Source organism: Cupressus sempervirens, chromosome 5 (genome assembly GCF_028749045.1).
Source record: "Cupressus sempervirens isolate cs-2001-9-10 chromosome 5, ASM2874904v1, whole genome shotgun sequence".
In the NCBI taxonomy this organism is placed as follows: Eukaryota; Viridiplantae; Streptophyta; class Pinopsida; order Cupressales; family Cupressaceae; genus Cupressus; species Cupressus sempervirens.
The window spans coordinates 918382274-918398444 of NC_143122.1; the positions used below are offsets into that span (position 1 = coordinate 918382274).

General features: G+C 34.1%; 1 pseudogene; it reads left to right on the plus strand.

The window, feature by feature from the left end:
* Nucleotides 1–831: 831 nt before the first annotated feature.
* LOC149558914 (L-type lectin-domain containing receptor kinase IX.1-like) lies at nucleotides 832–14865 on the plus strand (annotated as a pseudogene).
* Nucleotides 14866–16171: the final 1306 nt, after the last annotated feature.

A 16171-nucleotide genomic window follows, 5' to 3' on the forward strand; every position in this document is an offset into this window, starting at 1 on the left:
TTGCTTATTTGTATGACAATTAAACACAGTAGGCTGATTGTATGTTATCATTGGCTGGCCCATCTTGTCCATAGTTAGAGAAGCTTATTTTATTGTTGTGAATCCACTGCATGTTGTGTAGGGGGAATGAAAATGTCAAAATCGTTGGTAGGCCAAAATGGAATCATCCGACCAACTGCAAGAAATGCTTAACTTCTATGTGTTTTCTAGGAAATGCCGAATCATAAAATTAGTTAGTTATCTAGAGAGAACAAACTAACGAGGCATTTAACATTTTGTAGAAACAACTCGACTTATATGCTATCCACCGTCTTGTGCACCATGCCCGCCTGCCTTCATAAAGACTGAAATGGAATATCAAACGAGAAGCCCATGTATTTTACAATTAGGTTTTACTTCGTTAGAATATCCACAAGGATTTCCACCAAGAATTATACGTTGCTTGATATCAAAAAGAGTTTTCTTGGGCTCTGATCCCTACGTCCACGAAGAGCACGATGAAATCTACGGGCCATCAAAGGTCCATCCTGACTAACCAATCGACAGGTCCTAATCCTGGAAGATAATAATGAAGAGAGAGGCCTATGTGTTTGTTCCTATCTCGAAATGGAATCGGCTAAACAATTGCAATAGCCTTCTTCCTAGAAAAGGCACTACAAAATATAATTGCTAACAAATTACCCTCAGAGACCCTCTAAATCACATATTAGGATGGATAAATTCACTCACCCTACACGATCCTTCCTTTTCTTAACCTGTGTTGCTCTTTTCCTATTATCATCGCATGCAGGAAACGTTACTATTAGCTTCCCTCCTCTAACAGGTATAGAAATGAAAAATGATGCCACATATCAAGAGAGTAATCAAGGAGCCCTGCAGCTTACATGAAATGAAGCATCAGGGAACCTTAAGAACTATTCCGGCTGGGCATATTATACTGACCGTATTCCGCTATGGAATAGGTCTACTGGGGCTCTGGCCAATTTTTCAACTTACTTTCAATTCAATATTGATCTGAACAACGAAATATACGATAATCATGGAGATGGACTTGCGCTCTTCATGGCACCATTCGAACTGGAACCACCAGCGGACGCTTATGGTGGATTTCTTGGCTTGTTTAATGAGGAAAGCTTTAAACAATCATCTTATCAGATGGTTTCTGTGGAGTTTGATACATACAACAACGATTGGGATCTTGATGACAATCATGTTGGGATCAACGTCAATAGCATTTTTTTGAAGTTGATTTTTCCATTCAATACATCTAGTCTATTCAATCGCTCTACAGATCAAAATCTCACAAACACGACATGGGATGCCTGGGTGGATTATGACGGTGTAGAAAAGGTTCTGCACTTCTTTCTCTGGTATAATTATTCTAAACCCAAAATCCCTCTATTTAACCACACAATAGATCTGAGCAACTGTCTACCAGAGTACATCAAGATTGGCTTCTCGACTGCCATTGGTGAGTACACAGAGACACACACCGTAAAAGTTTGGAATTTTACTTCTAAATATTTGTGGGAAGTCGGACCTCCTAGTGAATTACTTAGAAATGGCAATGCAAATAGATTTTCTGCGAAAGTTTATTTGATATGCATGTTCTTAGTTGTTGTGGTCCTATGTGGCTTCATAGTTGTTCGCTGGTGGCAGTATTTCAGAAAAAGGGGAAGAGAAGGTAAGGCTAGGGAAGAGAGCGATCCAGAGCTAGACGAATGTTGTTCTCATGGTCCCCGAAGCTTTTCCTACGCCGAGCTCAGTGCCGCGACAAGAAATTTCTGCGAGAAAGAAAAGCTTGGACAAGGCAGCTTCGACAGTGTTTACAAAGGAATCCTGCCCGGCACAGGGGACGTGCTGGCTGTTAAAAGAATAGCTCAAGGATCGAGACAAGGAAGAAAGGAGCATGTCTCCGAAGTTCAAACAATCATCAGGTTGAGACACCGTAATCTTGTGCGGCTTTTAGGATGGTGCCACGAAAAGGGAGAGTTACTTTTGGTCTACGAGTACTCTCCAAATGGGAATCGGGATAAGCACATTTTTGGGGAACAGGAGGATACGCTTGATTGGAGCCGAAGATATAGTATCGCCTGTGACATTGCCTCTGCTCTTGTTTATCTCCACGAAGAGTGCGACCAGCGTGTCGTTCATTGAGACGTGAAGGCAAGCAACGTAATGTTGGATTCTGATTTCAATGCCAAGTTGGGTGATTTTGGTTTGGCGAGACTGATGGAGCATGACTAGGAGGATTCCCATACGACCATGGTGGTGGGCACACGAGGGTATGTTGCTCTAGAGTGCTACATAATAGGGAAAACCAGTCCAGAAGCTGACATGTACAGCTTTTGGGCAGTTACACTAGAAATTGCCTGCGGAAGGCGGCCGATTGATCACAGCCTTGAAGAACACAATTGTTTCCCTTTTCTTGTCAACATCTATAGCATACTAGACCTTCTGATGTACGGACCACTTTCATTCGTAGATAGCATTCCTGACAAATATAACACATCTGTGGCATTTTCAAGCTATCCAGTTGTTGTCGAAACTTCATTTGGGATCTATAGAAATTATCCTTAAGAAATACAGTTGCGTTTTGTATATTTTCTCTGTTGCCTTATCCACCTAAATTTATTCTATTTTGGCTTGTAGGATGAGGTGTTTCAGGAACCCGCTCTGTTGTTCTTGAAATTTCATTCTAGTGACTCATTTCCACAAATACAGGTAATGCTTGATTGTACCTCTCACTTGATTCAAAATCAACTTCATGTCTCCCTTGTGTTTCAAAATTAGATACTTCATCGAATGTTCGTTGACGAGTAATTCTATCCCTATTTTGTAATTCCAATTCTTGTATTAGCAATCCTGCCCTTCTTCTAGCATAATTTAGTCGTCGGACTTCATTTTTCCTTCTTCTTTCTTCTTCTCTTTCAGCTTGTGTCATTTGTTCTTGTTGTCGTCCACGATACTCTCTCTGGTATTCTCTCTAGTATGCTCTTTGTTGCTCCATTTGGTATTGTCTTCTTTCTTCATCCGATTGGAAATTCATACTTGATTTATAAATTTGTAACCAAACATTAAAAAATAGTAGATTTAGTAAATTATTTTTTTATAAAATTGGTTTAAAATATCACATTAATTTAGTGGCATTGCACTTTAGATAAGATAAATATTTATTCATTTCTAATTAATAGTTTAACAATTCACAAATACATATAGGAGGAACTTTTTTGTGTAGATAAGATCTACAAATATACTAAATACCAAATAGTCTTGTATGTATAATACTAAATTTATTTAAGACAAAGGAAAAATAACATACGTTCATCAAAATTGATAAGTCGAACAAACAAATTAATAAAAAAATATGATAATGTCAAATAATATGACTCCTAGATTCCATTATAGTGATGCAAAAACATGTGGAATTAATCAGTGATGAAAAGGTTATTTTCGCCATCCATGTGCTCTTCATCATAGCAGATGTCTTTCATAAATTCAAAGAACCCAAATGATTTCTTCCATGCGTCATGAATTTCCTTTGTATATTGTCCCATCTAAACGATTTGAGAATCTTGGACACCTCGAACATGAAAGCTCGCATTATGAATTTCATCTGTAATCTTTTTACAAGACTCAAAAATGATTGTTCCCAATCTATCCAAATAAGTTTGAACAATTTGGCTTGATTGCACCAAGTCGTTTGGAAGAAGTGAGCTTGTGATAGTGTTCTCAGAATTATTTTGTTGAGCATCCATAGTTAATTTTTTTCTGATATCTATAATGTAAGGATAAAAAATGATCAGTATCAAAATGACAAGAATTAAGCTATGCATATATAGCAATAAATTGGTATTTGAAAGAGAAGAAGATTTGTTTGATTCTTTCTTATTGACATAATTCTACGCATTTAATTTCCTTTAACAAAAAACTTATATCTTCTTAATATTACTTATATAATTTTCTAATCTTTGATTTAAAAATTTAATAGTAAAACTTAACTTCAAATATTAAGGAGAAAATAGATAACATTTCATGAAATATTGTTTTTTATTTTCTTCATATTTTTATAAACGTTAAAATTGAGATTTATAAGTAGAATAAAATTTATAAAAATTAAAAGACATTCTTAAATATAAAATTTAAATTTCCTGATGCATCATTTAATTTAAATGTGTATTAATCTTTCAGACTTAGTTGATAGATCTAATTGAACTTTTCCAATCTATTTTAATATAAGGTTGAAATTTATAAATTTGAGAAAATTTGAACAAAATGTTAGAGATTATATCAAGGCCTAAGACCTACTTCTTACATACATCACAAGCCAAGCTAGAGACCATGTAGTTTCTTACATGCATCATGAACTTCATGAATCATTTCTACATTTGATGTTTTCTCCATGCTTAATGTCCAATTTTTTTTATAGTTTGAATCATTGTGCTAAGATGGGAGCTCTAATTTTGTAAAAGTGTAGGCTCCATCAAGATCAACAAAATCTTTTAAAGTAATAGCATAGAAGAAACTAAAGAAAAGAAATGAATTCTTGTAAATAAAAGGATCCTAGCAACCTGTGCAAAGGAGAAGAAAATACATGTCAATTGAATTACAAGAACGTAATCATTGATAATGAGGAAAATTTTTCCATAGAAAGTCAAATTATGATATTGTTAAGAGGGTTTTACAATATAATCATTTGTTAATAAAGAAGGCAAATTTTAAATTCCAGAAAAACTGAGAAAGATTTAAGTTAGAGGTCTTTCCTTATAGATGATCATAGTATTATTTATGATGAATCCATAAAGGCTAGATTTCTTTTCTTCTCTTAATATATATCGATAGAGAAATCTAGAAACCCCTTGGATCCATGTATTTGGGGTCCCATTAGAGGAAAGAATAGGAGATAGAATAGTAGCCCATATGGTTGCTCCATATGCTAGAGAAACCATGCTCTTTCATAGGAAACTCGTGTCCAAAGATTTCAAAAGAATTTGTAACACATTTAATGTTATTTTAAATAAAAAAATGCATTTTATGGTCCTAAAACAATTTAATAGGTCATTTTTGATATGTACTTATGTTCTTCTTGCTTATTTGTATGACAATTAAACACAATAGGCTGATTGTATGTTATCATTGGCTTGCCCATCTTGTCCATAGTTAGAGAAGCTTATTTTATTGTTGTGAATCCACTACATGTTGTGTAGGGGGAATGATAACAAAACCAAGTAGAAAGAAAGATCTACTTTATATTATGCTATTAGTCAAATATCTATTTTAAAAATTTGCATAGATATGCTATTTTATAAGTTTGGACATCTTAAAGTGACACAAAATTTTTTGAAGATGAGGTAGAAAAGACATCAATTGCTAAGAAAGATTTGGAGAATCAGCATAGAATGCTTGGATCAATGTATTGCCCAAAAAAGCATGACACAAGAGATTATATCAAGGCCTAGGACCTACTTCTTACATACATCACAAGACAAGGTAGAGACCATGTAGTTTCTATTCTAACAAAGTTTTTAAGAATTATTTTTTTCATAAATTTTGTTCTTTAAAAACATATAGATAAATGATACCTATAATTTTAAACTTTCTTTTATTATCAAGCAATAAAAAATTATTTTCCCATATGTCGATTCTCAAAAGATGCATAACAACAATACAATAATATTGATCAATCAATATAACATGAAAAATAGTATAATCTAAAATTTTATATATTAAAAATGATCCATCTATTAAAAAGATTACTACTCACTAATAAAAATTAATGTATCATGCATTATAAATATATAAATTAATTATAATTGTACATGTGTCTCTATGTTTATTTATCTAAACTTGGATGTTTGATAAACTATATAATGGATTGGTTTCAAATCAATTTTCTATTTCTTAAAAAAACAACTCCTATTTTTATTAAAGAGTTTCCTTAAAGTATTAGATTTAAATTGCTTCATGATGTATAATGAGCTTATCTAAATTATTCTACTACTATTTAATAACATGATATTAGTTGATAAAACCTATAATACTACAATTAGCTAATCTCAAATCCATCTACTTTTATTTAGTAGTACAATAATAGTTCATAGGACCTATAGCATATAATTAGTTGATTCAAAATTCTTCTACTTTTGTTGAAAATCTTAATAATAGTTTGTAGGAGCTATAATTGATATAAATCTCATCTACTTTTATTTAACATCATGACAATAGTTCACATGACCCATACTATATAATTAGTTGATATAAAATCTATCTACTACTCTTCAACATGATGATGATAGTTCATAGATTGCAACACTTATATAAAGATTTAAAATCTTACAAGATCAAATCTAAAAACAACGTTGAACCCATCTACTACTACATTTTTTATTCTTTTTAAAATATTTTGAATATTAATTTTACTAAATCATAATTTTATACTAATACATTTCTCGAGAACAAATTATTTATTTAAATAAATTTTAAAAATTGTAAAACATATAATTTGACATAGATCCTTGATTCTTGATTTTGCCTTCCAACGGCTTCCATTAATCATTTTGATTAAGATAGTCTTCCATTTGCATCTTCCATAACTGAAAGTTCTACCCTTAAACCTATCAACCCTTAGCTTACCCTTGTCTTCCATCACTCCCACTCAACCGTGAGACTTTCCTACATAGGATAAGTGAAAAACAACCTAACTTTGATACTACTTGTTAGGATTAAACCTTAGATATAAATAACAATTACATGCAAATATAACCAATAATAGAAAATAATAGATCACATAGAAAAGAACACAAGACAACAAGATTTAAAGTGGTGCACTCAATCCCTGGGCTATGTCCACCAAATAGAAAGTTTGATATTATTACAATCTAGTGATTACAACTTGATTATAATTTGTAATCCCTTACAACTCAATACTGCCACAAGAACGAATTTTGCATCACCATAATGAAATAATCCCTAACCCTAAGCCCTTTTGTACAAGTATTTTTATGCCACTTTAAGGTTACAATATGTCCACCATATGTTAGCCATACATCAACCACAACGTCTGCCACAACCCAATTTGTTTTTTCTAGGTGCTACCCCAAACCCCAAAGAATTTATTAAGTATGTCTAGTACTTCCTTGATCATTCACCACAAACTAACAAGATCAACCCTTACAAAGATTACAAAATTTTCCTTCATAGTTTAGGCATAACTAAGTTATTTCTAATCAAGTTACTCCACAACTACTATCTTAAATGCTCAGAGAATAATCATAGAGTTCTAGAGAAAATTTGATCTTGACATAGATTCAAATATAATGAAATCTAATATTTTTCCAAATCAAATCCTTGAGAAGATAGAACAACACCATTAATTCACTCTAACCAAGTAGATGGATAAAACTAGCGGTGGTGGAGTGTTTTCCTTCATTCACTAGGCATGACATTCATTGGAGAGTGGTTGGAATCGATTATGAAGATTGGATCATGCAAGAAAATATTTCTTCCTCATAGTTGGCTTGATAAACTAGAACAGTCAATAGGTCAACTGAATCTTGCAACCAAGATGGGCGACGTGGGCCAATAGTCTTATTTCTTTTTGCCACCCCACAAATTCTCCACTCATTTGAGCATATCACTTTTAACTAACCGCACCACCCTCAAACTTAACCATGGTAGTCAATGAAAAGTGTCAACCCAATTTCCAATGTTAACTGCAATGGTACCTCCTCCAACCCACAAAGACATGTAACCTTCAGGCACTTCCCTGCAATGTCTAAAGTTTTAGCAATTCCATGATGCAAGAAAGCACTAATCATCGATCTATGAAAGATCGATGATCGATGAAATTTTTTGTCATTACTACGCCTACCCCATTAATACTTTTAGGCCCACAAACTACTCAACATACACCTTAGGAAAACCTGGCATCCAATTGGCCCCACTTTTAGTGCTAGCAGCCAACAAAGAAGGACAGACCCACCAATCCATATGTCACAATATCACTTGCTTGCATTGTCAAAAAGTCTAACAAAAGATAGAATGTGGGAAAGTGATTGCCAATAGAAACTTAGTTGTATTCCAACTCATATTAGCATATAATCATGGTAAAAAAGGTGACCTACAAGAAATGAGACCTATATAGCACATGGTAGCGAGGTACATTCTTGCTTTATGTAAAGGTCATTCACATTGAAGAAGCAGGAAAGTGCCCGTTGTAGATCTGTGCAAGATTTGATGGTGTGCAAAATTGTAGGAGCCCCGAAAGAAAACTAAACAAGATATGAAAATATTAAAAGCCCCCAATTTAATTATTTCATATTTCCATGGTATTCAAATATTTAAAAAGAATGGAAAGTGGTCGTTTATCATTTGAATTCAAATAGGGTGATTTTGGTAGAAAGGCAAATTTGGCCAATAGTTAATTCAGAATTTGGATTCATACTGATAAAAAAGACAAACTAATAATATAGAATTAAAAATTGGAAAGTGTGTGATATCGAGAGCATTGGGGAACACATTTGGCTTGCATAAAAGATTGTTTTAGATAAAGGTAAAAATAGGTTTTGAAGGGGACCTAAAACCCTTAACAAGAAAACAAAAGATAAACCATTAAGTTCCACCAAGTTTTACAAGGACTTGAAACCTACCATTTTAAAAGATTCAAATTCAATTTTTACAAGGACCTAAAATCACAAGATAAAATCAAAAAACAAGACCAAGTTTTAAAAGGACCTAGAACCTAGTTTTAAAATAACAAAACTAGATTAGAAACCTAAAAAATTGACTAGAAACTAGAACAACTACCAAGATAGAGACCAAAAACTAGAAACATAGAAAAACTGCTATTATAGTTCTTTGATCATTTGGACCACCTCTTTTCTAGCCTCCATAGTACTTTGGATGGTATTAACTATAGATCCCACGATGCCCTCAGCTACTTTTTTCCTAGAGCTCTATATGTTTCATTTACATGGACCACCCAGAGATATGATTTCTTCATTAGTTCTCTTCCCTAAGCTAGCAGAAACTACACAAATGCCAGAATTAACCTACTCCATATTATTACAACTTTCTTTGATCGATAACTAGAGCTTGTTTTCATATTCCTTTAGTTTGTCTGGTATATTATCAACCTAAATTGCCAACTGGATGGTCTTTATGCAATTAGTTTCTTGGTTCTGCTCCATTGTTGTGACTTTTCTTTTCAAGTTCATTAATTTGTTATACACCTAGGAGTCAGTTTGAAGGGAAGAGTCTACCTTTAAGTTTGTAGTATGTAGGAAAGAAAGCCTTGTATCTCTACCAGCATAATCATCCTTATCATCCCCCATATCTTCCTTACCCATAGACTCATTCTTCTCATTCTTTATGTCTTCCTTCACATTTACAGCATTCTTATTAAAGAGTTCCTCCTTTCCCTTCTCCATTACTTCTTCTTCATCCCTCACTCGTAGGGATTGTTTACTCTGATTGGTATCCTCCTCACTAGCATTACTCGACACAGTATTTTTATCATTGCTTTCATCTATCTCCTCCTTACCAGATTCACCCTTGCCACCAGGGTAACCTTCCAAATTCGAGCTAAAATCTCCCACATCTTTGTTCTCCTCCTCATCCACTAACCCCTTCCTCTCCTTTACTATTCCTAGAGTAGGTTTCACTCATAGAGCCCTTCTTTTTCTCGAAAGGAGGGGAAGACACAATAGCCTTGTTCTTACAATAATTCTCAATCAGTAAAATTAATCCTTCATGAAAAACCAAGTGGGTTTCTTCTTTTCTATGAGCTTGGAGACTATGGAGCAAAGAAAATCTCAAATAAAAAGGAAATGAGATTCTATCTTTGTGCCTAAAATGGTTTAGAAACACAAAATGAAATTTATGAACATGTTTAGCTCTACCATCTAAGATAAAGTACTCACGAATGCATGAAAGCACATCTCGCTAGATAACCTTAATTTGGCCCAGTTTGTAAAAATCACCATTCTTTTCCTCCTCATCCATTTTCAAGAACTTCTTAAACATTGCATTTGTTTATCCATCTAAGAAGATAGAAATGCAACGTCACATGAAATATTGTATCAAAATGTTACATCTTGTATGGGTTTTGGTGGTATTTTCAAATGGAAAAATATCTGAAATAATTTTTGTTTTAATGTTTGTGCTCTTCATTAATTTTATTCACACATTCAACAATTGTTAGCTTTAACTTCCCTCCTATGATAGCTATTGAAAGAGAACACGATGTTGAATACAAAGAGAATAATCAAGGAGGCATGCAACAGCTATTGGAGATATGAAGCTCAACCATTTTTCATTATTCCCTCCAAGGGACTCTATCTCTTCAATTCTTCTACTGACATTCAAGAGTCTCCCTTGGAGCTCTTTTATATATTGTATTCACTGTAACTTGTGGATGTATTTCTGGATTAGATAATATATTCTCCTACTTAGTGTGGACATAGGCTTTATTGTTTGAACCATAATAAATCTGTGTACTCTACTTTTGCATTATCATTTATGCATTTTATTGCTTTTCTAACTTTTACAATTGGTATCAGAGCAAGGTATTGCTATTTAGAATTTAGGGTTGAAATTCTAGGATCTTGGAGGAGGTCAAAGTGTAGAAATTTATAGGAAAAAGTTTTGGCCTATGGAAGGTGCAAATGGAGTTTCTATTAATTAAGCAAGATCTGGCACTTGCTTTAGAGGGGAAATGGAAGCAACTAGACATGATGTCTAATGAGGATTTGGAAAAAATGGACAAGAAGGCAAGAGCAACAATTCTTCTTTCACTATTTGAAAATGTGCTCCTTAATGTTGCAACAAAAACAACAACAAAGGTAGTTTGGGATAAGCTAAGAACTACTTATGTAATGGTGTTTGTTGCAAAGAAGGCTTTTATCATGAAGAAACTCTATAGTCTCAAAATGAAGGATGGTGGTAATATAGCAAATCATCTCAATGAGTTTAATACTCTAATCAGTTAAGAAAATTTGGTGGGCATGCCATGAAGTGATGAAAAGAAAGCTATCTTATTGTTATGTTCTCTTCCATCCAGTTGGGATGGAGTTGTAACAGCCATAAGCACATCACTTCCCAATAAGAAAAAGTTATTTTTTGATGAAGTTGCAGCTACTCTTCTCGGTGAAGACATGAGAAGAAAGAGTGAAGTGGGATAACAAGAGCTAATTTCCATTTCTCAAATTGATACTCAAGGCTATCATACATTCTTCAATCCTAATACATGGAAGATAACAAAGGGATCTTTGATAGTTGCAAAAGGAGATAAAGTTGGAAGTTTATATATTCTAGAAAGTAATAGTGAAGTGAGAGCTACTATGACAATTGTGGACATAACTCAGAGCTTTGGCATCAAAGGCTTGGGCACATCAGTCAGAAAGGACTCAATGTAATGCTAAAAAGAAATCAACTGCTAGGGCTGAAATCTATTGATATAGAATTCTATGAACATTGTCTCTATGGAAAACAGAGGTGAGTCAACTTCTTGCAGACTAGTAGTGAGAAGAAGGGCACACCCTTAGAGCTTGTTCACACAGATGTCTTTGGACCCATTGAGGTAACCTCTTTTGGTAGAGCTAATTATTTCATTACTTTTCTAGATGATTGTACAAGGAAATTTTGGATTTATACGCTCTCTAGGAAATTAGAAGTTTTCTCTAAATTTCAAGTTTTTAAAGGCCTCGTTGGAAAGTAAAGTAGACACAAGATTAAGTGTCTAAAAAGTAAAAATGGAGGAGAATTTTGCTCCTCATAATTTGATTCTTTTTATGCAAATAATGGTATCCATCAAATCAAGGTTGTTCCATTTACTCCACAAGAAAATGGAGCATCAAAAAGGTTAAATAGAACAATTCTTGAGAGAGCTCAATGTATGCTCTCTAATGCCAGCTTGAGTAAGGAATGTTGGGCTAAGGCATGCAACATAGTGGTGTATCTCATTAATCAGAGTCCCTCATCATGATTGGACTTTGGAATTCCAAAGGAGGAATGGTTAGGCAAAAGAATTCCGTATTCTCACATCCGGGTGTGAAGTATTTTTCCATGTGCCAAAAGAAAAAAGAACCGAGTTGGATTTTAAATCATAGCGGGGTAGCTTCATGGGCTATGGTGAGGATCAATATGGGTTTCATATTTGGGATCGCAAAGAGAAGGAAATCATCAGGAGCAAAGATTTTGTCTTCAATGAGAAGACATTTCTAGGTTGGCAGCTATAATAAACATTAGAGGAAGAATTTGTGCCCACAGCTATTTTGAAAAACAATGACTCAAAGACATATACTAGTGGAAGTCAATAGTTCATTTCACCTGTGACTTTATTTTCACCAATCTCTGTTACATCTAATTCAAGTGAAAAAGATATTAGAGATGGCACTGAACATCTATTTTTCCTAATAAACATGATGACTACACACCAAATGTGGTGTTTCCAAGCACTTCAAACTCTTCATATGCTGGTCTAACAATAGATACTGCTATAATAAATAATAACAGAAGTTGAGGGGGTTATGTCCCCCCCTTCACGTGTGGACTTTTCTTCCCCATGCGGAGACAATGTGCCAGTAGTTGTAGTAGCTGCTTTGCCTCCCTCAACTGCTATTCAACCAGCAATTGCAAAGCCATTTGATAGCTCTTAACCCATGTTGATAAACATCTAGAACATGCGGAAAGGAGCTGTAGTTAGCAATTTAGAGGGAAATAACTCTAATTCAAGTGCACTCCATAGGAATGAGGAAAATACTAATCCTCAAAATTCTAAAATTGCTCAAGGACTCAGAAGATCATCTCGATAGAGAAAACTTTCAGCAAAGTTCTCTAATTATGAGTTGTTAGTTGCAAAGGAGGCAGAACTGTCCTTACTAGTGTTTGATCAATTAGAGCCTACAAATTACAAAGCTGCTTATATAACTTCAGATTCACAAAAATGGCTAGATGCCATGAGGGAGGAAATGGATTTGTTGATAACAAATAAAAGTTGGGATTTGGTGCCTTTACCACCTAATAGGCAATCTCTAAAGAACAAATGCGTGTATAAAATAAAGGAAGAAGATGGCGGCAAGGTTTGTTATAAGGCCAGATTAGTGGTCAAAAGATATGGATAACTATAGGGCATCGACTTCAATGAGATCTTCTCCCTGGTATTCAAGATGATTACTATTAGAGCCATTCTAGGCTTGGTTGCTACATGGGATCTTGAACTGGAGCAGTTGGATGTCAAGACTGCATTCCTACATGGTGATGTAGATGAAGAACTTTATATGATGCAACTAGAAGACTTTGTAAAAAAAGGAAAGGAGCATCTTTATTGTAGATTGAAGAGAAGCTTGTATGGACTGAAGTAGGCCCCAAGGCAATGGTACAAGAAATTTGATAAGTTTATGGTTGAGCACAAGTTCATATGCTTAGAGGCTGATCCATGTGTTTATTATAAACAGTTTCTCATAGGTGAATTTATAATTCTTGTACTATATGTGGATGATATGCTAGTTGCCAAAACTAGTATGAAGATTGTTCATGAATTGAATAAGCATTTGGTAAGCAGATTTGTAACGAAATATTTGGGGGCAGCTAAGAGGATACTTGGGATGACCATTTCATGGGATAGATCTACAAGGAAACTTTGGTTATCTCAAAAGCAATACATTGAGAAGGTATTGGACAAATTTGGCATGCTAAATGCCAAACCAATTTGTATCCCTCTAGCATCTCATTTTCATTTGACTACTAAAATGTGTCCCACAACACATGAGGATACAAAATTCATGAAGGGAATCCCTTATACTTCAGCGGTTGGTAGCACTATGTATGCTATGATTTCTACACGTCTAGATATTGCTCATGCAGTGGGAGTAGTTAGCTAGTTTATGAGTAATCTTGGCAAGCCTCATTGGGAGGTAGTTAAATGGATTCTCTGGTATCTTAAAGACACCTCTACTTTCTCTTTATGTTTTGGAACAGATAAGCTAGCATTACAAGGGTTTGTAGATTCAGATCTTGGTGGTGATTTAGACAAGTCGAGATCTACCTCAGGTTATGCTTTCACATTTGTTGGTGCAGTGATCAATTGGGGCTCTAGATTGCAACATTCAGTCGCTCAATCATCTGCTGAAGCTGAATACATGGCTCTCTCTGAGGGGGCCAAAGAGATGGTATGGTTGCAGATTTTGTAAAAAGAATTGCATTTGCAACAATAAAATTTTAACCTTTTCTATGACAACAATAGTGCTATATTCATGAGCAAGCATCATACATCTTAGCGATGCTCGATGCTCGATTCCGATTTTAATGCCAAGGTGGGAGATTTTGGTTTGGCAAGATTAATTGAGCGTGATCAGGCAGCTTCCCATACGACCGTGGTGGCTGACACGCGTGGTAGCTCCAGAGTGCTATATAACGGGGAAGACCAGTCTAGAGGCTGACGTGTAGAGCTTTGGGGCGGTTACTCAGGAAATCGCGTGCGGAAGGTGGCAGGTTGATCACAGCCTTGAAGAATAGTACAATTGCAGACTGGTAGAGTGTGTTTGGGATTTAAATGGAACGGCAAAGGCACTGGATGCAGCAGGTGAGAAACTTGGTGGAAATTTCAATGCGGGGTAGATGTGGAGTGGCTGATTGTTGTGGGGCTGTTGTGCACCCAAAATGAGAGAGGTGATAATGGTAATTAGAAGTGAAGTTGGACTGCCATACGTTCCTTCGGATTTGCCGCTAGCTGTGTGCAGCCAGTGTACTCCGGTTATAATGAGTTCAGGCTTGTCGAGCTCTGTGGTGCTTCTTTCCGGGGTGTCGTCAAGTTCACCAGTCGTCAGGTCGACGGTTTTTTTTACTCGCGACTACAACTGGTTGTGAAAATCTGTCGTCGAGCCCTCTACATTTCACGACTAGCCTTGTCAATTTAGACTATATCAAATTGAAGTGGGAATCTAGAATGGAAATTTCATGTTATAAATCTGTGTTTGGAAAAAATTAAAAACATAATTAATTTTGTTTTATAATTTATATTGGCTTTCTTTCCTGTCATTTCTTCAGTATATATGCAAAAGTTTTACCTAGTTCAATTATGCACGAGGCTCTTAAGCAGATTTCGAATATGAGATGCATGTACACCTTTTTTTGACAACACATGATCTTACAAAATTGCCACACGATCAAATGCTGAAAATTCAGCTATAACAACATATAGTTGTCACAACAATGCTTTCCCAAAAGCTATTGTTGATTTATTAGCATTACAAATAATTTAAAAATTCACATGCTAATATGCTATTATAAAGATTGAAATAAAACTTTTACATTAGAAGATAATCAAGATTAATTTTTAAAAGAGAGGAGAAGAGAGGGAAGTTGAAGAGAGATAGAGAAATATATATGTATATGTCAATGAAAAAGAGGGAGAGCGAAGAAAATAGATAGATAAAAACAAGATAATGAGGCAGATGGAAAAATAAATTAAGAAGTAATATGTAGAAATAGATAAGTAAAATATATTCATGAAAACTATCAAATATGTAATAAATAGAACTATAATAATATTGTATAGTAAAATAAATAAAAGATAAATTCTAACATTTAAAATTTAAAAAAAAACAAATTACAAAAAAATAATATTTTGATGTTAAAATATTCTAGTTATTTGTAATAAGATTTTTTTATTTTAAATAATTATTTTTTACTCAATGTATATTTTTGTTATTACTTTATTTTTAAAAATGTGTTACTAAATTCAATTATAACTAATTTATTTTTTATTAATTAAATTTTACAATTCGTAGTAGTTTGTAAAGTATTAAGTTTATTAAATTTTACAAAATTGTGTTACCAATCTCTACAATTCTTGTGACATATTTGTATAATAGAGATTGTGTTTGTGGAGACTTTTGTAGATTATAATCTCATTTTCCTCTAGTGTAAATAATAGAGAAATAGATATGGAAATGGAACAAAAGAAGTTCAGGAATGAAAAATCATGGATCTAATAAGAGTATGCACCATGTGATATCACTTCTTATAATCTGAACTAAATCAAACAATATAATTTTTTATTTCATCTCATTTTTGTTTGGTAAGGAATATATTTCTTAAACTTTTTAAATTTAAAATAATTAGTTTAAAATAATATATTCATATAAATGTAAAGAACAATTATTTATTTTGC